Below are 23,055 nucleotides of genomic sequence, written 5' to 3'. Positions count from 1 at the left end.
AAACACCTACCCTGGCACTTCCGCGACCACCCCGACAGACGTCGACTAGACCAGGAGATGAAGGGGTCGTGTAGGGACAACCAGGGGAAACCTAAAACGACTGGGAACGTGGGTGAGTCGATGATGTGGAATGAAATGGTTTCGCTGTGTCGGCTGTCAGGAGGAGGGGAACAGTGCAACTCGTGACCAGACCTGACCCTAGTGGCCGGCTGTCTAAAGCTCTCACGGGCAGGGGGGTGGCGAGGACCTGGAGGAGTATGCGTGACCGCAGGGCAAAAGACCTATCCATGAAATTCCCAGCTGCGCCTGAGTCTACCAGCGCCTTACACCGGGCAATCAGCGGAAAGCTGGGGAACCTAACAGGAACAGTGCACATAGAGAGGGAAGAGGTTAGTGGCGAATGTGCATGTGCTACCTGGGTTGACGCGGAAGTGCCATGCCTGTCGCCTCTCGACTCAGGGAGGGAGGTGCGGTGTGGTGCAGTAGTACGGCCTCGTCGCCCCTTGGAGGCACTCCGCACCTGCCCTCCCCGACATCTGCCCGGCAGTGCAGCCGTCCCCAATTCCATGGGGACGGCGGTGTCAGGTTGGCAGGGTGGAACGGACGGGCCTCTTCCGGGACGTCTTCGGGCAGCCAGCAGGTTGTCGAGACGGATGGACATGTCAACCAGCTGATCGAAGGAGAGGGACACGTCTCGACAAGCCAGCTCCCTCCGGACGTCCTTGCGAAGGCTGCAACGGTAGTGGTCGATTTGAGCCCGTTCGTTCCACCCTGATCCCGCTGCCAGGGTCCGGAACTCCAGTGCGAACTCCTGCGCCGACCTCGTCCCCTGCCGTAGGTGGAACAGCCGTTCACCCGCCTCTCTTCCTTCGTGTGGATGGTCGAACACGGCTCGGAAGCGGCGGGTGAACTCGGCGTAGCTGCCCTGGGTGGGCTGCTCGGTGTTCCAGACGGCGGTGGCCCACTCCAGGGCTTTTCCGGACAGGCAGGAGACGAGCGAGGTGATCTTCTGTGCCTCGGTCGGCGCAGGGTGCATCGCCTGGAGCGCGATGTCCAGCTGTAGAAGGAATCCCTGGCAGCGGTCCGCCGCCCCGTCGAAATCCCTGGGTAAGGGGAGATGTATCCGTCTCGACAACCCCCCATGCTTGGCGGCACGGCAGGGGCAGGCGGAGAAACGGCCGGTGCTGCGGGGGTCTGCTGGCGCAGCTCTAGGCGCTGCACCGCTTTTAAGACATTGTCCATTGCAGCGCCTAAGCTGGCCAGCATCGTTGAATGTACCTGGACCGCCTCCGCAACACCGACCTCGCCTGTGGCTCTCGTAGGCTCCATATCCTTGCTGTCTTTATTTTGGTGTGTAATTCTGTCACGGCTTCGGGGTTTGAGAGGAGCAAGGAGGAACCGGAGAAGGCGTGATGGAATGATAGTTTAATGTTTCCCAGCGAGAGAAATCAGTAAATGTATACACAAAGCGTTGAACAGCTCTTCCATAAAGTAGAGACAATTACACACAAAGACAGGGGGAGCAGAGGGAACATATATACCGGGGGAAACAGCGATGATGAGGAACAGGTGCACAAACGAGACACAGGTGAAATGTATGATGAGACGGTGGTGTCAGAAAGCAGGTGACGTCGACCGCTGGGGCCCGCCCGCTGCAGGGGGAGGTGAACCAGCAGAGGTCGCAGTCGTCACAGTTTGTTCGTTAGAGACTACATGGTAAACATTGCCAGTCTAAAGGGGCCTGATTTAGAGGTCGAACATAGACATGTTTAACTTGCTCAAGACATTCAGATTCTACATTGCGTAGAGTTAGTATAGTAAAACAAGAAACCAGGCAAGCCTAGTTCAGCTGGCCGCAATAGAACATTTTGCCACCTCAAGATTCAAACCTGGGTTGCCCACGTGAAAGGGGGTGTTGTTAACCATTACACCAAAGAGCTGTACAGTTGCTGGGTGTCAGTATAGCCTCTTGTCTCTACCCTGCACAAATCCTCTTTTGCCACTGGCCATTTTAATAATTAATTGGCCATTCGTAAAGGAAACTGATACAGTTAAACTGACTAATGTTTCTTACTCTGTATTGCGTTTGCCACTGGCCGTTTGAACAGCGTATTAGCCAGTAATAAACTTTACCGGTATCTACTAACTTACTGGAATAGTCATAAGAATTGAGCAATTGCTAGCGAGTCTGCCAAAGCTATTTCATTTCATGGCATAAGAACATATTTTTCATTCATGAATGACATTTATAAAATAACTATCAATAAAGTGAAAAGACAAGAGAATCGTGGAATCTACCAGAAATAATAAATGTCGTTACTCTCAATAGATTCAAACGTAGGTCTTCCATATGAGAGATACTGTCTTTTAACCACTACGCCACAGCATCAAAAGGATTGTGTTAAATAAGCTTACTAGTATCTACTAACTTCCTAGGAATAATAAGAATTGAGCAATTTCTAGCAAGACTGAAGATGAACTACTCCATGTCAGTCACAATATAACCATATACAGTTTCAGCCAGCAAAGTTTTCACCAATACGGAATAATTCACAATGCGTACTTCGCTTTGCCTGCGAGGAGATACGAACCCGGGACCTATAGTTCACAAGGCCGCTACTCTAACCACTATGCTTGGCACTCAGTAAGAGATATTCACTCTTCTTAGCCATCTCTGCTTACGTGGTCTGTCAAAAAGAGGTCAATGTACAGAACTTTGTGCAGTGTTGCTTCTTGAATAATTTTCCGACACAAGTCTTCCTACATTTTTTGCCTTTTTCTAAAGGATTCCAAGTTGCAGAAATCCTTTTAGGTCCTTACTAACAGATTGTTTAATCCTCTTAAAACAATGAATAAATTATCTTAAGTTGATCTGAATGTCCTTCATTTCAGTCCTTTGTAGAACTGCAGATAAGGTGAAACATCAGAGTAGATTGCAGAAAAAAACATTCTCAGTTAAATGTTTATGGTTGTAAAACCCACCAGTCATTGAGAGATGTTACTTACGACATTTCCTCTGTTGCTATTGGTTGAAGGCAAGCTGCAACTCATGCATGACCCTGGGTCCAGTCAAGCCATCCACACTGTACATGACTGTAGCGTTCTGACTGGGCATTGTCTATTTTTGAAGTATTGTGACCAATAATTCACATCCTGCACTTGGTGAGTGTCCCTGCTTTTTTCTAAAACATATTAAAACAATACAATCTAGTAAGATATTGGAATGAGTGGAACTTCCACACTAACTGCTGTCATTGCGGAGAATAGTTTCAAAATTGTTAATAACTAACCATGTCTTGTAACTAATTATTCAAGTTTTATTTCCTTTTATTTTACATTTAAATGGTTTCAACATGATTTCAGTATTTCATGTTCAATAAAAAAATTTGCATTCCGATATAAAACAACTAGAGAGGGCTCTATTGAGTCTACAATTATCTATTAATAATTTACTGCTTCAGTTTTCACCATGTTCTGTCTGGTGTCTTCTGCAGCCTATTGTGTTATAGCATGTTTTAATGTCAGCTTTTAGACCTTTTACTTTGGGTACTGTTTTCACCCATGTTCTTTGTTGACAATTTCTCAGTCCAACATTTGTGCACTGTTACCTACTTAACCAATTTTTCTTCTGTGGTTTGATAACTGTGTGTCATTTGTTTTCAGTTGAGTACTTTGAAATATTACCTTAATAGTCTTTCAATCTTTGTAGACTATATCAACAGATTCTTAGAATTAGATCTTATAAGTCATATTTTAAATTGGAATGAAATAGACACAAATACAACAATAACAAAGCATGAAGTAGACATTGCTTAATAAATTTTCTATACTGCATGACCATCATCCAACTGCCCTTTTGAAAATGATGTGTCCATGCAGTTATTGTTGTGGAAGCAGATGCCTCAGAAGATTTGCTGCCTATTTAAGCCACCAGTGATCAGCTTAGGGCAAGCAGCTTAGCGAAAACTTCCTTCCAATAGAACTGTCAGTATGCCTAAGGAAGGATTGGAGCGGGGAACAGACCATTAAAGTTTATAGCTGGCACTCTTCACCATGGCAGTGGAAACATATGTGATTTTCCTGGCTAGGTGGTGATAGATATTGGGCATGAAAAGTAAATGAATTTAGCTTGACACAATGTATGAGAGTATTAACGATCCCTGTACGAAGGACACTAGGTAGGAAATGTGATGCCCCATTTCTGATGGGTTCCACACATCCTGTCCATTCCTCCTGATAGGAGTTTTCCATATGACTGTCATAGACTATGAATAGACCTATGGACCGTAAGTTGGCACATATCAGGTGCCCTGATGATACGCATGTATTTTAGTTCTATTCTTTTGTTAGAGGAGTGGTTTGTTATCTTATGCTATATGAGGTACCGTATCGCAAGCAGTTGGTATCTACTACTGAGGGGCCCCACACAACCTGATAAGCTGTGGAGCCAAGAAACTTAAAAGGGGACACTATTAGGCCATGTAAGGTTAGGATATACAATACACATATGTGACTGGAAGACAGACAGATATTGTAGGGGTAGTGCTGGGGCATAAAAGACTGTGTTCACTTTGTAATCATTGGAGAGAAATAGGAGAGAAAAATTAAAGAAGGAAGGTTAACATAGCTGAATAAAGATGGCTCTCCCCTGACTTCCGGTTGCATAACTTTTGTTCATGGATCAAAACTGGACAGAATTTAACAGTGGGGTTCAATTATTTCAATATAGTCTACTATGCTCCAAGTGTGTATAGTCTACTACACGTCTTCTACTGTAAAATAAATAATTATAAACAGTATGCAAATACTGAGCCTTATGATAAGTTATGACCTTATGATAAGTCCTGGCAACTTTAAAGAATCTGATTGATAACATTTTTGGCGTTGACTAATTAAGTCAACTACAGTCAACTCAAGAAGTATTGACACATGAAAATCAAATTCAGAGACATACTTTTATTTCAACACAATTTCTAAAACACTAAACATTTCAGTGAGTAGTCTATATTTTGGAAAAACATAGGTTTAAAAACTATTGGTAACCCTAAAATCAATGTTTCATAAAGCCTCCCCTGGAGTGGATAACAGCACTGAGCAGTTAGTCTGAGAATGCTTGGCGCATACTTTTTCTGGGATCACCCTTCCATGCAACACATTTAAATATCCTTGAAAGTCCTAGGTTTGGATTAGTTGTCTTCAGTTCAAACCACAGTTCAATGATTGAGATGGCCACCCTAAGGCAAATTTTGTTGTTCCACAACTATTTCTATGTTGATTTTGATGTATGTTTGAGGTCATTGTCTTGTTGAAAGGTCCATCCATCACAAAGTCTCAATCTCCTGACCAAGGCAACCAGGTTTTGGGCTAAAATATCCTGGTACTTAGTGGAATTCATTATGCCAGTCTTAAAACAGCCTCTGGACATCTAGTAGCAAAACAGTCTCAAAGCATTAATAATCCCCTACCATATTTTAGTGGGTATCAGGAACCTTTTTTCATATGCTGTCCCCTTTTGTCACCAAACAGGACAATATTGTTCAATTTCAATTGCAGGTTCAATAATGCTTGGCGATCAGGGGCTGCAATTAGTGGGTTGGGCTCACTGAGGGCTTTTCTTCATGCCAACCTTCCAAAGAGCTGGATGTGTTGTCTAACAGTTGATTTAGAGACTTGATAACCCCCAGACTGTGTTCGGTCTAGTCTTCTTTGCTTCGTTCACCATCTTCCTCAAAGTACATGGGGGCAATATGCAAATGCATCCTCTTCTTGGCAAATTTGCAAATGCTTTTAAATATCCTTTACCTTAGTTACGTAGGTCAACAACCATCTCCGTCTCCACTCCGTTCAATCCAGATATTATGTTTATACACTGATAAACTTAAGAGCTTTTTTCTTTCTTTCTCTGACCTGTTTTCTGTAAGAATTCTCACATCTGGATCTGGGTCTGGAGCACTTTGCATCAATTTCTATCCCTTTGGTCGATAGACACACCACTTTTAAATATAACAGAGTGCTGGGTAGCTTATATCCCAGGTTCCCAAAAGAGTTACAGATGTGCTCAAAAGTTTGCATACCCTTGTAGAATTGGTAATATACAGTAGGGAGAACAAGTATTTGATACACTACCGATTTTGCAGGTTTTCCTACTTACAAAGCGTGTAGAGATCTGTAATTTTTATCATAGGTACACTTCAACTGTGAGAGACGGAATCTAAAACAAAAATCCAGAAAATCACATTGTATGATTTTTAAATAATTAATTTGCATTTTATTGCATGACATAAGTATTTGATCACCTACCAACCAGTAAGAATTCCGGCTAGTTTAGAGTGTCACGTTTCCAGTAACAAGTGGTGAGCTTAGAATTACAATTTTCCATATGACATTGAAATTGAGTTATTTACATATATTGGATTATTGGATGTTTATCTCTGTGTGGTGTTGTTTTTCTGAAAAGGTGTTTTTTGTGTCCATAATTCACAAAATAAAAAAGTTATATCTCCAAAAAGTCAAACCTAATTGGAGTTATAAGGTACTATCTCTGATCCAATCAAAAGCATCAATGAATACAGGAGGACCATTCAAAATCCATCTTTTTAACCATGTTATGTTTAGCTGTGCTAGATGGTGTGTTAGTTGGTTAATTTGGGATAGTTTAGCAAATTTCACAAAACCATTACATTGGATGCCTTTATTGATGATTTGTTAAAATGAGATAGCATCAGTGAAGCGTAAGTTGAAGCATATTAGTTAGTTATATTGCAGTTTGTTAATAGTATGCAAAGTTGATAGATAAAATAGATAGCTAATCCACTAGCTTGCAAGCTAACCTCCATTAGTTACCTGGTCCTAACTCGCTAGCAAATGTACACAGTCCGGTTAGGTACGGTGAATATAGCTAGCCAGCTAGCTGCTCATCAAGTTGCGAAGTGGCAAGTTAACGTAAGCAAGCTAAGTAAACTTTTAATCGCCTTAGCTATCCACCTACCAACTAGATGTGCAGCTAGCTGGCTTACTAACTAGCTAATGATATCGTCAGCTCACTAGTTAGTTAACTAGATAACACATTTTTAGAGCTTTTGTGTGTTCAGGAGCGCAGTCATTATGGCCATGTATCAATAACGGCCAGCTATAAAAAGCATTTAGTAGACTTGCTATAGTAGCTAACTGTAGAAATTGAGACAGAGAGAAGGATGTTCAGGCAGTACCTTAAATGATAATATTTTGTGTGGTTACACAAAAAAACTATATATCAAAATAACATAATACTAACAATACAAAATATTATAAGAATAAATAATATTGTGATGCTCAGCTGTGTTGTTGTATTGTTTTGTATCCCTAAAAGTAGAGGCAGTGTAACGACCACCCCTGCCATCCCCTCTGTCTACCGTTCATCCTCCCCGGAGTACTAGTTATGTTTTGTTGTTATTGCTCTTATTACATTCAGTCCTGTCCTGTGTTATAGTCAAGCTACAAGTCCTCTACCTATCTCTGTGCTATCAGCACCAGAGCACTGTGAACAGGTGTTTCCAGTTGCCTTGTTAGTATGGTATTTAGCCAGTGTTGTTCAAGGACTGTTTGTGGATTATTGTTTCATGTGCCGTTTCTAAGCTTGACAAGTCTTTGTTTTGGACTATTTTCCATTAAATTATTGTTGATTGCACTTGCCTCTGCTTCCTACCTAAGAAACGTTACAGAATAATCCACCCATATGGAGGCAGCTCAACAAGAGGATTTTTCTGGGGCTCTTGAAGAAAGAGACAGGGTGTTGCGTCAACACCACGACAAGCTGGCTAACCTAGAGGTAGCCATGGATGAGGTTTTGCATAGGCTACGACGCATGGACACTACCAGTGCTACCGGCTCACTCAGTTCTCCTTCCCAGTCTCCTGTCGTTGTGCCTACTGGTAGTCACAGCGGAGCCGACCTGGCCCTACCCGAACGATATGATGGGCACCCTGAGCGTTGTAGGAGCTTCCTCCTACATTGTGATCTGTACTTTACGCACTGCGCCAGCTCCCGTCTATCAGATAGAGCCAGGGTTGCTACTGTAGTCTCAGTGTTGACAGGCAAGGCTCTAGAGTGGGCTACCGCTCTATGGGAAGGTGAAGGACCCGAACTCGACAACTATCGGGACTTTGTGGAGCTCTTCAAGGCGGTTTTCGATCATCCAGCGGTGGGCAGAGAGCGAGGCGACCGTCTCCTTCATATTCGTCAGGGAAGCAGGACGGCGGCGGAATATGCACTAGAGTTCCGCACTCTATCATCAGCCAGCGGCTGGAACGACACCGCCCTGCTTTCGCTGTTCCGAGACGGACTACGAGACGAGGTTAAAGTGGAGTTAGCGTGTAGGGACGACGAGGCCACTCTGGACCAGCTTATCGCAATGGCCACCCGTTTGGATCGTCTGTTACGTGCTCGTCGGAAACCTGCAGGCCGCACTCCTCTAACCCCAGTCACCCCCCCCTTCGACGAGCCCATGGAGATGGACTCAACCCGCCTGTCACCAGGAGAGAGGAGACGCCGCTTGACTATGGGTCTGTGCCTTTACTGCGGGGAAAGCGGACACCTGGTCTCTCAATGCCATCATCTACGCGGTCCTCAGCGCTCTCAGAAGGCTTCTCCTTCCTCGCCCCCAACGGTAGGACTCACTCTCTCTGGTCTCACGTTATCCAAAAACATCCTTACCTTTAACGTTGCCCTGATTGACTACCCCGCCTTGAGTCCTATAGCGGCCTTAATAGATTCGGGGGCAGCAGGGAATTTTATTGATGAAGGCCTGGTGCGCTCGTGGAGCATGCCATTAGAAGCTTTGTCTGTCCCTATCCCGGTATTGGCTGTGGATGGTAGACCCATCGGCAGCGGTAAGATCACAGAGCGCACCACACCATTGACTATTAGACTGGGTGACCATCACACAGAACGGCTCAGGTTGTATATTATTCCATCTCCTACCCATCCTGTTGTGCTGGGTATGCCCTGGTTGGTGAAACATAACCCCACCATCTCCTGGCAAGATAGATGTGTGTCGCAATGGTCACCCGCCTGTGCTTCTAGATGCCTTTCTGTGCCCATGTCTATACAGTCCACTTCCATTGAGAGTCCTGATGAAGCGGTGGTCTTATCGGAAGTTGTACCACCGGAATACACTGACCTGCAAGAGGTGTTCAGTAAGAAGAAGGCCTCACATCTGCCTCCGCACCGCACCTGGGACTGTGCCATTGACCTCCTCCAGGACGCAGAGTATCCACGGAGCCATGTCTACCCCCTTTCCATAGCAGAAACCGAGGTCATGGAAAAGTATGTAGCCGAATCCCTAGCACAGGGATACATAAGGCCCTCCACCTCACCAGTCTCTTCCAGCTTTTTCTTCGTCAAGAAGAAGGATGGGGGGCTCCGTCCTTGTGTAGATTACCGCGCTCTTAACAACATCACGGTAAAGTACAAATATCCGTTACCTCTCATACAATCTTCCATCGAAAGATTACACGGTGCCAAGTACTTCACTAAGTTAGATCTACGCAGTGCGTACAATCTGATCAGGATCAGAAAGGGGGATGAGTGGAAAACAGCCTTCAGCACCACTTCGGGTCATTATGAATACATGGTGATGCCCTATGGTCTGTCGAATGCTCCCTCTGTGTTCCAAGCTTTTGTCAACGACATATTCAGGGATTTACTCTGCTCATGTGTTCTAGTGTACATCGATGATATACTCATCTACTCACCCTCATATGACTCCCACGTGCAGCAAGTACGAGAGGTGCTGAAACGGCTGTTGCGCCATCATCTGTATGTGAAAGCGGAGAAGTGCCTCTTCCACAAAACGTCTGTGGCCTTTCTGGGCTACCAACTGACAGACACCGGGCTGGACATGGCTGTTGACAAAACGGAGGCGGTAAGAACCTGGCCGGTACCCACTACTATAAAAGGGTTACAACGATTTCTGGGTTTTGCTAATTACTACCGGCGCTTCATCAGAGCATTCAGCACGGTGGCTAATCCTCTCACCAGTCTGTTAAAGGGGAACTCGCCGCGCTTGAAGTGGAATGACAGGGCAAGGGCGGCCTTCACCGCTCTGAAGGATCGCTTTGCCACTGTCCCGATACTCAAACACCCGGACCCAGATCTTCCTTTCATCGTGGAGGCGGATGCCTCCGAAGTAGGACTCGGGGCCGTCCTCTCACAGAGACAAGGCACGCCACCCAAGTTGTTCCCTTGTGCCTTCTATTCCAGGAAACTCAACCAAGCGGAACAAAACTATGATGTGGGAGACAGAGAATTGCTAGCGATCGTGGATGCTCTCAAACACTGGAGGCACTGGCTGGAAGGGGCCCGATGTCCGTTCCAGGTGTGGACAGATCATCGCAACCTGGCCTATCTGAAGGAGGCCCGGCGGTTGAATCCCAGACAGGCTAGATGGGCTCTTTTCTTAACCCGCTTCGATTTCACAGTCACATACCGACCAGGCACAAAAAATGGGAAGGCCGATGCGCTATCGCGCATGCACGACGGAGAGGAGAGGCACGTTGTGGAGACGCCAGTGATACCCCCCTCGCGCATCGTCGCACCCATCCAGTGGGAGGTGGATACGGAAATACAACAGGAACAGGTGAGACACCCCCCACCTCCTAACTGCCCTCCGGGGCGTCTCTATGTTCCAGAGACCTATAGAGATCAGCTTTTGGTCTGGGCACACACGTCTCCTGCCACAGGCCACCCAGGCATTACGCGCACCTTGGGCACGCTACAGGCAAAATATTGGTGGCCCCAGATGCCCCAGGACGTCCGCCAGTATGTCTCTTCCTGTTCGGTGTGCGCCCAAAGCACTACACCAAGACACCTACCCTACGGTAAGCTGCAGCCCTTACCTATCCCACAGAGACCCTGGTCCCACCTGTCTGTGGACTTCATTACTGACCTCCCCGTATCTAAGGGTTCGACAGTCATCCTGGTAATTGTAGACCGCTTTTCTAAGGCCTGTAGACTGGTTCCATTTCCTAAATTGCCCACAGCCATGCAAACAGCGGAAGCATTGTTCACATATGTGTTCCGTATCTACGGATTGCCCGAAGAGATTGTGACAGACAGAGGTCCTCAATTTACGTCACGTGTATGGAAATCTTTCATGGGAAAACTGGGGGTAGCCGTCAATCTAACATCTGGTTATCACCCACAGTCAAACGGCCAATCGGAACGGACCAACCAGGAAATAGGGCGATTCCTGAGGTCATACTGCAGCTCTTGTCCAGGCGATTGGGCAGATGTATTACCCTGGGCTGAAATCGCCCAGAACTCACTTCGCCACTCCTCCACTGCCCTGACACCTTTCCAGTGCGTTCTTGGTTACCAACCAGCATTGGCACCCTGGCACCGCAGTTCTGAGCAGGTCCCGGCTGTCGATGAGTGGTTTAGGCGCGCTGAAGCTTTATGGAACGCTGCCCACACACGCCTCCAGCGTGCTGTCCGACGCTTCAAATCACATGCAGACCGTCGCCGGGGCGACGCCCCTATCTTCCAGCCTGGTGACAGGGTGTGGATTTCCACCAGGGACATGAAACTGCACACCCCATGCAGAAAGTTGTCTCCCCGTTACGTTGGGCCGTTCCCCATCCTGCGGCAGGTGAATGACGTTTCCTTTGCGGTACAGCTCCCGGCACACATGAAACTCTCTCCCGTTTTCCATGTTTCCCTGCTCAGGCCGGCGGTAAGGGGTCCTCTTGATGCAACAGGGGGAGGCGTAGACCCCCCTGCTCCTTTGGATGTCGACGGTGAGGCTGCTTATGCTGTGCGTGACCTGCTGGACTCCCGGAGGCGTGCGGGGCGCCTGCAGTATCTCGTCGATTGGGAGGGGTTCGGGCCAGAGGAGAGGAGTTGGGTGCCCGCCTGCGACGTCTTGGATCCTTCCTTGTGCCACGACTTTCACCGTCGCCGTCCCGACCGTCCTGGCCCTCGCCAGCGTGGTCGTCCTCGCACTCTGCCCTCCTCCGCGGCTGGAGCCGCTCCTTGGAGAGGGGGTGATGTAACGACCACCCCTGCCATCCCCTCTGTCTACCGTTCATCCTCCCCGGAGTACTAGTTATGTTTTGTTGTTATTGCTCTTATTACATTCAGTCCTGTCCTGTGTTATAGTCAAGCTACAAGTCCTCTACCTATCTCTGTGCTATCAGCACCAGAGCACTGTGAACAGGTGTTTCCAGTTGCCTTGTTAGTATGGTATTTAGCCAGTGTTGTTCAAGGACTGTTTGTGGATTATTGTTTCATGTGCCGTTTCTAAGCTTGACAAGTCTTTGTTTTGGACTATTTTCCATTAAATTATTGTTGATTGCACTTGCCTCTGCTTCCTACCTAAGAAACGTTACAGGCAGAAACACCAAAAGCTGCAGTGCATTCAAATGAAAGACACAGACTTCCAAGACATTTTGTCTTGTTACAAAAACTATCAATACCATTAAGTACTTTCTGCTGCTGTGGCCCAGATTTTGTTTGGTCAGTGTCCATACAGTATACAGTATACTAAGCCTCCTGTTGACGATTACATCAGAGGCTCAAATGTAAATTTGAGCCCCTGTTGCTAAAATGAAAAGTTATAATAATGATAGTTTTATATAGAGTAAAAAAATTAAGACATGCTTAATGTTTAAGGTGTTTCAAACTTGATGGTATTGCCTAACTGCATATGAATTGACATGTTGAATATACACTCACCTAAAGTATTATTAGGAACACCATACTAATACTGTGTTTGACCCCCTTTCGCCTTCAGAACTGCCTTAATTCTATGTGGCATTGATTCAACAAGGTGCTGAAAGCATTCTTTAATAATGTTGGCCCATATTGATAGGATAGCATCTTGCAGTTGATGGAGATTTGTGGGATGCACATCCAGGGCACGAAGCTCCCGTTCCACCACATCCCAAAGATGCTCTATTGGGTTGAGATCTGGTGACTGTGGGGGCCATTTCAGTACAGTGAACTCATTGTCATGTTCACTGAAATTATTCGAGCTTTGTGACATGGTGCATTATCCTGCTGGAAGTAACCATCAGAGGATGGGTACATGGTGGTCATAAAGGGATGGACATAGTCAGAAACAATGCTCAGGTAGGCTGTGGCATTTAAACGATGCCCAATTGGCACTAAGGGGCCTAAAGTGTGCCAAGAAAACATCCCCCACACCATTACAACACCACCACCAGCCTGCACAGTGGTAACAAGGCATGATGGATCCATGTTCTCATTCTGTTTACGCCAAATTCTGACTCCACCATCTGAATGTCTCAACAGAATTCGAGACTCATCAGACCAGGCAACATTCTTCCAGTCTTCAACTGTCCAATTTTGGTGAGCTTGTGCAAATTGTAGCCTCTTTTTCCTATTTGTTGTGGAGATGAGTGGTACCCGGTGGGGTCTTCTGCTGTTGTAGCCCATCTGCCTCAAGGTTGTGCGTGTTGTGGCTTCACAAATGCTTTGCTGCATACCTTGGTTGTAACGAGTGGTTATTTCAGTCAAAGTTGCTCTTCTATCAGCTTGAATCAGTCGGCCCATTCTCCTCTGACCTCTAGCATCAACAAGGCATTTTCGCACACAGGACTGCCGCATACCGGATGTTTTTCCCTTTTCACACCATTCTTTGTAAACCCTAGAAATGGTTGTGTGTGAAAATCCCAGTAACTGAGCAGATTGTGAAATACTCAGACCGGCCCTTCTGGCACCAACAACCATGCCACGCTCAAAATTGCTTAAATCACCTTTCTTTCCCATTCTGACATTCAGTTTGGAGTTCAGGAGATTGTTTTGACCAGGACCACACCCCTAAATGCATTGAAGCAACTGCCATGTGATTGATTAGATAATTGAATTAATGAGAAATTGAACAGGTGTTCCTAATAATCCTTTAGGTGAGTGTATATTGTGATGGTGAGATGGAACCTTCTAATTTCTGAACAGGATCAGAGCTTTCAGAATTATAAGGATCCATCTGCATTTGAACTATTCCAAAAAAGACGATTTCCAATTGTCCCAGGATTTTGATATGACTTACCCTAAGTACAACTAGGGTGATGGCCTTGTTAAGCTATAAAAAATAAATATCCCACGTAAAATCTTTGCTAACAGGGATATGAAATATTTCATGCTCAATATCTCTAAATCATATTGAACGCAGATGGAACCTTATAATTCTAAGCTCACAAAGTGTTTTTAGTGTGCACGGACGTAATGGAGTTGAAACACTTTAATTTAACTAAAGGTCCCACCCTTATATTTAATTTGGATTGCGCAGACAAGCAAACCATAATAAAATAATTAAATGTATAATTACATTATTAAAAATATAAAAGTGTATATATGCATTTCATTTGCATTGTGTGCATCATCCAAATTCAATCAACTTTATATTTGGATGGTGTAAAGTTGTGTGTCGTCCAAATTCAATAGGCATTTAATTTGGATGCTGTAAAATTGTGCGTCGTCCAAATGCAATAGACATTTCATTCGGATGGTGTGAACTTGTATAGCAGGCCAAGTCAGTCACAATCATTATCGCCGTAATGAACAGCATTTTGGCAGACGACACGTCACGTTATGGAAACCTGACACGTCACGTAATGTTATATAAAAATATACTTATTTCAATTAATCTTCTCAATCTTTTTCCCACAAATTAACTTGTACATTTGAATCACTAACTACAGTGAATTTAATTTTGAGCATCAATTTTGAGCAAGACAGTGTGGTTGTTTCAAGGAGCACAATACGACGATACTGAGCTGCGTGGTCGAGTTGCCAGAAATAAGTCTTTACTGCGCCAATGCCACAAAAAAGCCTGGTTGCAATATGCCCGACAACACCTTGACATGCCTCACAGCTTCTGGCACACTGTAATTTGGAGTGAAAATAATCATCACATGGTGATAAAACTAGCAACATAAAAGTACAATCCAATTCCTATAATGAACTGAAAAGATCTAAACACTTCAGTTAAAAAACAATAAAGAAATATAATAAAAAGGATTATCTGGCCTATGAGATTTTATTATTCCTTAAATGAAATGAAAACAAAATGCAATGGACACAGCTTGCCCTGACAGCACTGTATGGCATTGCAATTGTAGTGACCATCATGATCAATCTTTACCATACACATCAAGTCCCAGGCTACTATCAGTCTATCCTGTGTCCAACAGAAACAGACCTAACATGACATATTAATGAAATGCACACTTAATTCCTAATAAACCCTTTAAACAATAAAAAGTCCCCCCTTGTCCATATCATGAGTCTTGCATCAACATCATACTAACAACAACATATCCTGACCGTAACACAACACAACTCAAATGAACGTACTATTGACACTTTCAATTTATAATATCCTGATGTTTCTTGGCACATGCCTAACTAAATTGGTTTACCCACTAGGGGATAAGCTGCGCAACTAAATAGTAGGAGAAAAACTCCAGCCCAAGTTCCAGTGGTGTACCTACTGCATTAGCATATCCACAGCACCCAAATTTAGCATTTTACAGGCAATGACCAAACTACCTTGTGACAAACAATGTCTTGATTAACCTTCTACATTTAAGTCAAATTCGCCAATTTTGATTAATTTATATTCCAAATAGTGACAGTCAGCCAAACACTAAATCACAACTTATATTTGACCACGTCCATGGTTCTATTGACATCAAAATGACAATTATCAACAATGGAGGATTAATTTTGGTCTCTACCCTCACTGCAGTTGGTTTCAAAATCATACATTTCAATGTTAAAGCTATTGAGTGGAAAATGTGTCTAACCTTTACTTAATGTTTGATTATCCCAAAACTGAATATGCTTGTGTTGAGGAAATTATAACAGCTGAGACCAGTCTGAACACTCCACTTTAACCCTTAGTTATAGGCTACCCTGATTTAAAGGGAGAGGTTGTTTGGGGTCATCCTAGGGGTCTGGCCCCCTTCCTGGAGCCCTTGGCTTTTCCCACTTACGGTTAGCCATAAATAAAGGCCAAATGCATTACTTAAAATGTATATGAAATTTAGGTTTCTCAGGCTGTTTGTAGCAACATATGTTATTCTTTCTAAAAACGAAACTAAAAACTGACATGACCCCCCAAGTAAACCTATGTTACTCTTGCTACCCCAGGGCAATGTGTGGGGGGGTTGGCTCAAGCACTCCTCCCCCCTCTGCTGCTCTCTGAACCAAGGGTGAGACTATTTTAGTCAGTCAACTTTTTAGTATCTAACCTGTTCTATAAAACACAAATGTAATCTTAGTTGTACGAGAAACACAAAAAACTAACAAATGAAAATGTTCCTAATTAACCAAAGCCAATTTAGCCTTCAAAATAAAATATTAAATTTTATTGTAGGAGATAAACTCGCGTTTGGCTGTTTTCTCCCTTTTTGTCATAATTTCACAAGACTAATCTAAATCTTTTTTCAAAAACCAAATTATAACATATATTAGAATCAAATTCAGTGCACTTGGAAAGACATGTGTTTTACTTAACTTCAAAAAAGTATTACCCTCTGTGTACTCTCACCAGTCGTCCTGTGATATGAGAGAGAGAGAGAGAGAGAGAGAGAGAAAACACACATTCCAACTTGGTGGAAACCCTTTGTAAAGGCCTATGGCTGTTTTGAATTCATATTCAGTCCTCATGGGACACAGCGTGTCTCCTTAACGTTAAAGATTAGAGACCTTCCTTGAGGCCTTACGGTTTTAAACATTATCATCAACGCAATAAGTTTGATTTAAATTTACATGGTGAACATGACAAAGCACAACAAAACAGGCTATTCCTTGAATACCTATTTAAACATGATCTATACCAAATTAATATTCACTTGAATATTATCAAGGGAAGTGATCAGATTTTCTTGATAAGTTCCAGCTCTACTCAATATTTAGGTACGATACATTTTTGGAAACATTTAAAACTCTTAATAAATTATTATAAGTTCACGTCTGTTCCAGGTATCACCAGGAAATCCTCTGTCTTTGATTCCTGAATTCCATACATAGGAGATATTTCCTTGCTGTTGCTTGGCATGTGGGCAGAATGTCTCATGCATCCTGTCTTTTTCACCATCCTGCCAATGTCCAATGATTCCACAATAGTGACATGATCCTGGTTTCATTTTCAATAGGCTTTGAGTGTCTTTAGATGTTGTTCCTGCTTTCACCGTTTCCAGTTCCTTTTTCAACTTTTCAAGTCCTTTTTTCAACTTGTCCAGTTCAGCCATTTGTTCAGCTGACGCCCGAACACATTCTTTCTCAAGTCCTTTTTTCAACTTGTCCAGTTCAGCCATTTGTTCAGCCGATGCCCGAACACATTCTTTCTCCTTCAAAGATCAAGACCATCTTTGAGGAATTTCTGATAACACAATCAACGACCAATGTGTTTTTTGTAATTCATCAGGCATTCTTTGAATTTCTTCCCATATTTTCTGTATATTTAAAAAAAATAAAAAAAAAATTATTCAGGAACAATGGCATATTTTTGAATTCTGTCTTGGCGAGAGTCATCTATTTTCAAACTCTTTTTGATGCCATCAGCTATTTTCTCGATTACAAAGTGTGGGCCTGCAGTCTTCAGGTTTATCACATTGTTTAAAGAGTTCATTTTCTTTTTCTTCCCCGTTTCTTAATTTAAATTATTAATACACACGTGTCAACCTACTATCCGACTAGCAAGGACTTCGAGGTGAATAACGAAGGTTTCACACTTATATAAGAGTGGCCTACATTAGGTCTTGTAATACACTTACTATTCAGTCAAGTAAGTACTTCCCATCACAACAGGGAAGATTTTACTTCTCCTCTGGTATTTCAAGGACTAAAGCACATACTTTTCAGTGTCAACATAAATCTTATGTGTCCATTGCCTAAAAAGCATAATTTCTAGGTCTTCTTGTTGTTCCAGATGTGTTAATCTGGATACTCATGCTGATTTAGTTGACTTGATCTTTTAGAGAGGCAACACAGTCTTTTATGCCAGGATACATAGGAGGTGGCCATTGGTCACAACCATCACACAGTCAAATACCCTCCAATAACAAAGGTTTATCCTACAAAAGACCCTTGTATGGTATGTTCCAACCTTTGGTCAATGGGCCTATCCATAGAGCCTATGACAGTCACATGGGCAACTCCTAGCAGGAGGTATGTACAGAATCTATTGACAGGATGTGTGGGGCCCATCAGTAACAGGCAACATGTCCTATCTATGGTCCTTTGTTCAGAGTTAGTCAGCACATCTGTGTTGTGTCCATTTCCTATCAGTGAGCTCTAAATGCACGTTGAATCTTGTGAAAATTTATGGCAAGATAGATGCATCTGATGTTATCAGAAAATACTGACAGTCAATTTGCATTCTATTGCATGAAAGCTGTGCATGAGATTCTCTTGGACTTTCCAACACGACAATGACCCTAAGCACAAGGCCAAGTTGACCCTCCAGTGGTTACAGCAGAAAAAGGTGAAGGTTCTGGAGTGGCCATCACAGTCTCCTGACCTTAATATCATCGAGCCACTCTCAGGAGATCTCAATTGTGCAGTTCATGCAAGACGACCAAAGACTTTGCATGACCTGGAAGCTTTTTGTCAAGACGAATGGGCTGCTATACCACCTGCAAGAATTCTGGGCCTCCCAGACCACTATTAAAAAAAAACTGCACGCTGTCATTGATGCTAAAGGGGAAAATACACAGTATTAAGAACTAAGGGTATGCAGACTTTTGGACAATAGCAACCATGTCTGTTTTCTATAGATTTTAAAGACCTTCGTCCATAGATGCCAATTACAAAATTACGTGAATATTGGTCATTTGGTGCCATAGGAGTAGCCGAAAAAACATAATGGGAAGGTTAATGGATCCCAATTGCAAATATGCTCCATAAGGTGAGCGTGGTGAACTAGCATATGTGGAAAACCTCAATAGCACCAACATACGGTTGATAAAAATGTTGCTGTCATTTTTGTCCTATCATCTTTGTCAACATATAAAGATGGCAAAGGAGAATTATAATATAATTATCCTTGTAGTAGTTGTGTGCCATAAATGTGCAAAACCACACCCTTGCACATGGTTATTGGTCAATAGCGGCCATTTTTTTTAACTTACTGTCCTGGCTTACATTGGCATTTGATGGCCTTTGTCCATAGATGCCAAATATACACTTACGTGAAGATCGGTCATTTGGTGCCCTGCAAATTTGGGCCCTTCAGCGCCATTTTATCTAATGGGAATCCGCAAAAACACCTTAAAACGGCAGGGAAAAAAACAACCAGTCAATCAAGCTAGCTACAGTAGTGCACTTACAGTACTGTGGCTTGCTAACTCTAGTTGGCTTGATCTACAGAGTTAATGCTATTTGTGATTTTAGCTAATTTATCAGATAGATAAGATAGCTATCTGCTTTGTAAATAAGTTAAATAAGCTTACTGAGATTCCTTGTCCAGAAATTATGACAGTGCTCCAGAAATTATGTCGGCTTAACGAGATAAGCAGATGTTAGCCAGGTACCTTACTGTGCAGAAAACTTGCTCTACCTGCAGTTGTTAGCAATGTATACTGTGTAGGCTACAGGACTAAATAAGAAAATGTCTAAATTGGAAAATTGCTAGATTAGAAAAACCGAAAGTACCTTGCTGTACTTTGAAAGGTTAACATAAATTACATCAAAAACTATGAAAGCGGCTGAAACGCAATCACTATAACAGCTATTGGGCTAACCAGAGTAGAGTAGAGTACACAGACACGACTAAACCAGAATTATCTTAAACTGAAGTAAAAAACCATGAATATAGTTTAACACATCAGAAGTTTTTTATAATTTTATTTATTTTTTTAAATTAGCAAAACAAATACAAACAAATCAGGTACAATGGAAAATCTTGCTACGAACCTACAGTGCATATCTTAGAGATATATACATAAAAGAACAGAAGAACATGGGGCATGATAGAAAATAAAATCTTTTACATATTCAAAATAAATAAATAAATAAATCAAACCAAAAGGGCAATTATTCAACAAGAATGTTTATAAAAGAAGCCAGTTTCACTGCATTCCTGTTATTAATCAATAATAAAGTTTCAGCTCATTCCTCCAATAAGTAATGTTAGGCTTTATCTTAAAAAAACGACATTTATGTATGAAATGTTTACTTAACAGAATTACATTGTTAATCCCAAAATCATTATGATCATTGCGAAAAATACCAAATTCTATATAATTAATTGTTAGATTCATTATCTGAAATACTTTGGATACAAGCAATTGTACCAGGTCCAGCCAAAACCTTTGTACAACTTCACACAAACAGAAAAGATTATCCAAATCTTCGGGTTCATTATCACAAAAGCTACAGTTTCCTACCTCCATTTTAAATCTCTGTTTTAGGAAATCATTAGTTGGATAAATCCTATTTATAATTTTAAACTGCATTTCTTTCATCTTTGGTGGGACAGGGAATTTAAAATATTTACATCTAATCTTTCTCATTGTCTCCTTACCAAAGTCTTTGAGAATAAAATCTCTTTTGAGAGAGCTTGTTTGGCAGTTAAGTAAACAGCTTCTTATGAACTTGTTGTTACATTTGTAATTCTGAAAATTAATATCATTAATACAAAGTTGTCTTAAGGTTGTAATGATTTTTGAGTATATTATATCCTGCCTAATCATAGCTACAAGTGATACTGGGAGAGCTTTCACAATCTGTTTAAACTTCTTTTGGGTACATCTAATTTGAAATTTGTCACAGAATTCAACATGTTGTAAAACATTTCCTTCCACATCCACACCTTTAGAGAACCATTCTGGAATAAAAGTAGACTTTCTATTTAGTAAAATATACCTATTATTCCAAATAGGTGTATTGTGTGGTGTGAAATTATGCTTGTATATTAGTTTCCAATACAGAAGGACCTGTTGATGAAAATCTGACAGTTTAATAGGAAGTTTCTTAAAATCAAAATCACATTTTAGAAGAAAATCAATGCCGCCTACTTTTTCAAAAATGTAAGACCACAATGAATTTTGATTTTGAATATAGTTTTTCAACCATCTAATTTTCAACATACCATTCATACAATCAAAATCTATTGCATTACCACCTCCATCCTCGTAAGTTATAATTAAATCCTGCTTGGCTAGATAATTACATTTATTCCGCCATATGAAATTGAAATTTAGTTTGTTGATAGTTCTAACTATTTGGGGTGCTATTGGAAGAGAGTAAGCTGGATATATTAATCTAGATAAACTATCCATTTTATTTAACAATATTCTGCCAAAAATTGAGAGATCTCTTTGTAGCCATCTATTTAGATATGTTTTACAATTATCAACATTGTCTTCTATGTTTCGTTTTTCAGAGATTGTTTTGTCTTTAGTCACCACAATACCCAAATATTTGACTTCTTTTTTTACCTTTATGTTATATAATGATTGCATGGATTGGTCTTTTAATGGCAATAATTCACATTTATTTAAATTTAACTGAAGTCCGGAGGCTTTTGCAAAAATCTTGATAGCTTGTAATGCTATGGGAATTTGGAACTCATTTTTAAGAAACAAAGTTGTTTCGTCAGCCAACTGACTTATAATTATTTGTTTGCCCATCAAATTCAGACCTTCAATTACACTGTTATTAATTAAAATAGACAGAATTTCTGCAACCATTATAAACAACAAGGGAGAGCTTCCACACCCTTGCCTTATTCCTCTACCAATATTCAATCTTTTACAAGTTCCGTGTCCCAAAGACACACAGCTATTTATATCGGAATAAAGTATATGTATAGTATCTATGAATTTGTTGCCAAAACCAAAATAATGAAGTGTTTTTAAAATAAATTCATGCTCAACAGAGTCAAAGGCCTTATAAAAATCAAGGAAGAGTATGAAACCATCATCATCAATTAAATCACTATAGTCTAATAAATCCATAACAAGTCTTCAATTATTATGAATGACTCTTCCTTTTATAAAACCCGACTGTGTCTCACTTATTATGTCTGCTATCCTTTTTTTAAGTCTAGATGCAATGGATCCTGAAAATATTTTATAGTCTGTATTTAATAATGTAATCGATCTTAAATTGTCTAATTGCCGTTTGTCTTTCCCCACCTTTGGAATCAGAGTAATTACACCCTGTTTCATGCTAGTCATCAATTATTTCCTAACTATAATTTCTTTTAACGCTTCAAATAATATAATTCTCAAATCTTCCCAAAAATTTTTATAAAAATTAACTGTGAACCCGGGGATTTATTTGAAGACATTTTCTTAAGAACTGCGTCCAGTTCATCAATTCTAAGTTCAGAGTCACAGATCTTTTTAAAAGATAAATCAATCTGGGGGATTAGTGGACTAAGATTTTGAAAGAGATTATTACACTCTACTTTCGAGAACTGAGAAGAATATAATTTAGAATAAAACATGTAGACTTCATTTTCTATGATTTTAGAATCTTTCCTTTCCACACCATTTACTAAAAGACTAGAGATGCAATTTTTTTGTTGTCTGCTTTGTTCTAGATTGAAAAAATACGAGGAGTTCTTTTCACTTGATTCAATCCACCTTGCTCTCGATCTCACTGTGCGATCTCAAACGCTCCCTGTGCTTTGTCAAGATAATGTTGATCTAACTTGTTCTGCAACTCAACTAGTCTGCTTTTTTCTTCAGAGGTTAAATTGGTGTTGCTACAGCATGTATTTCTTGTAATAATTTGCTTTCCAACTCTTTATTTTTTTAACTAGAACTTTACTAAACTGAATACTTACTTCTCTAATTCGGAATTTGATGAATTCCCATTTATTAATATGACCAATAATCGCGTCATCATTTTGAATTTCAGAAATTGTTTCTCGGATTTTACTGCAATATTTTTCATTATTTAATAATTTGGCATTACATTTCCAAAAGCCTTTCGTATATGTCAATTTATTTGTAGGTTCTAAGACTAGTTCTATGAAACAGTGATCTGATAAAGGTGCATTTGACAGTTATCTTTGTAACATGACTCATTATACTATCA

General features: G+C 41.6%; 1 protein-coding gene across 7 annotated transcripts in view; it reads left to right on the top strand.

Moving 5' to 3' along the window:
* Nucleotides 1-3,034: 3,034 nt before the first annotated feature.
* palmda (palmdelphin a) overlaps nt 3,035-23,055 on the top strand; it is a 157,036-nt gene continuing 137,015 nt past the window's right edge. For all 7 annotated transcript variants that reach the window (XR_004574894.1, XR_003781622.2, XR_003781624.2 and 4 more), the window contains exon 1: nt 3,035-3,162. The gene's annotated coding sequence lies outside the window, so the exon portion shown is untranslated. The remainder of the gene's footprint in view (nt 3,163-23,055) is intronic.

The sequence above is a fragment of the Esox lucius genome, chromosome 3 (assembly GCF_011004845.1).
Source record: "Esox lucius isolate fEsoLuc1 chromosome 3, fEsoLuc1.pri, whole genome shotgun sequence".
In the NCBI taxonomy this organism is placed as follows: Eukaryota; Metazoa; Chordata; class Actinopteri; order Esociformes; family Esocidae; genus Esox; species Esox lucius.
This window is presented reverse-complemented; position numbering and strand designations above follow the sequence as displayed.